Here is a 1,409-nt window from a genome sequence, read left to right as displayed (position 1 = left end):
AATTTACTATGATGTTTTTTTTGACATTTTTATGCCTTACTATATTATGACGTTTTTTGGCAATTTTATGCCTCACTATACTATGTTAGTTGATGCCTTACCATACTATGACCTTTTGATGACCTTTTATGCCCTAATATAATATGTTTTTTGACATTTTATGCCATACTATACTATGACATTTTTTGGCACCTTTATGGCATTACGTTTTTGGGCTTTTTTTATGGCTTACTTTATGATGTCGGTTTATTCCCTGCCATACTATGATGTTTTTATGACTTTTATGCCTTTAATATAGTATGACGTTTTTTTTGACATTTTTATACTATACTATTAAGTTTTTTGGCAATTTTATGCCTTACTATACTATGTTAGTTGATGCCTTACCATACTATGACCTTTTGATGCCCTAATATAATATGTTTTTTGACATTTTTATGCCATACTATACTATGACGTTTTTTGGCTTTTTTATGGCTTACTTTATTATGTCATTTTATTCCTTACCATACTTTGACGTTTTTATGACTTTTTATGCCTTAATTTACTATGATGTTTTTTTTGACATTTTTATGCCTTACTATATTATGACGTTTTTTGGCAATTTTATGCCTCACTATACTATGTTAGTTGATGCCTTACCATACTATGACCTTTTGATGACCTTTTATGCCCTAATATAATATAATGTTTTTTGACATTTTTATGCCATACTATACTATGACGTTTTTTGACATTTTTATGCCTTACTATATTATGACGTTTTTTGGCAATTTTATGCCTTACTATACTATGTGAGTCGATGCCTTACCATACTATGACCTTTTGATGACCTTTTATGCCCTAATATAATATTATGTTTTTTTAACGTCTTATGCCATACTATACTATGACGTTTTTTGACATTTTTATGCCTTACTATATTATGACGTTTTTTGGCAATTTTATGCCTTACTATACTATGTTAGTTGATGCCTCACAATACTATGACGTTTTTATGACCTTTTAATCCCTAATATAATTTTTATTTTTTTTATTTTTTTTAAACATTTTATGCCATACTATGACGTTTTCTGGCTTTTTTTATGGCTTACTTTATTATGTCATTTTATTCCTTACCATACTTTGACGTTTTTATGACTTTTTATGCCTTAATTTACTATGATGTTTTTTTTGACATTTTTATGCCTTACTATATTATGACGTTTTTTGGCAATTTTATGCCTCACTATACTATGTTAGTTGATGCCTTACCATACTATGACCTTTTGATGACCTTTTATGCCCTAATATAATATTATGTTTTTTGACATTTTATGCCATACTATACTATGAAATTTTTTGGCACCTTTATGGCATTACGTTTTTGGGCTTTTTTTATGGCTTACTTTATGATGTCGTTTTATTCC

The 1,409-nt window shown here is 28.2% G+C and overlaps 1 protein-coding gene across 1 annotated transcript in view; it reads left to right on the top strand.

Annotated features, from left to right (window-relative positions):
• The window catches only part of LOC111654976 (complement receptor type 1-like), a 14,902-nt gene that overhangs the window by 2,758 nt on the left and 10,735 nt on the right, over positions 1 to 1,409 (top strand). The gene's annotated exons all lie outside the window — the stretch shown is intronic.

The sequence above is a fragment of the Seriola lalandi genome, unplaced genomic scaffold, assembly GCF_002814215.2.
Source record: "Seriola lalandi dorsalis isolate HSWRI2012SDOR001 ecotype SW California unplaced genomic scaffold, Sedor1 jcf7180002054297, whole genome shotgun sequence".
Lineage (NCBI taxonomy): Eukaryota > Metazoa > Chordata > Actinopteri > Carangiformes > Carangidae > Seriola > Seriola lalandi.
The sequence above is the reverse complement of the archived record's forward strand: the minus strand, read 5'-3'. Positions and strand labels throughout refer to the sequence as shown.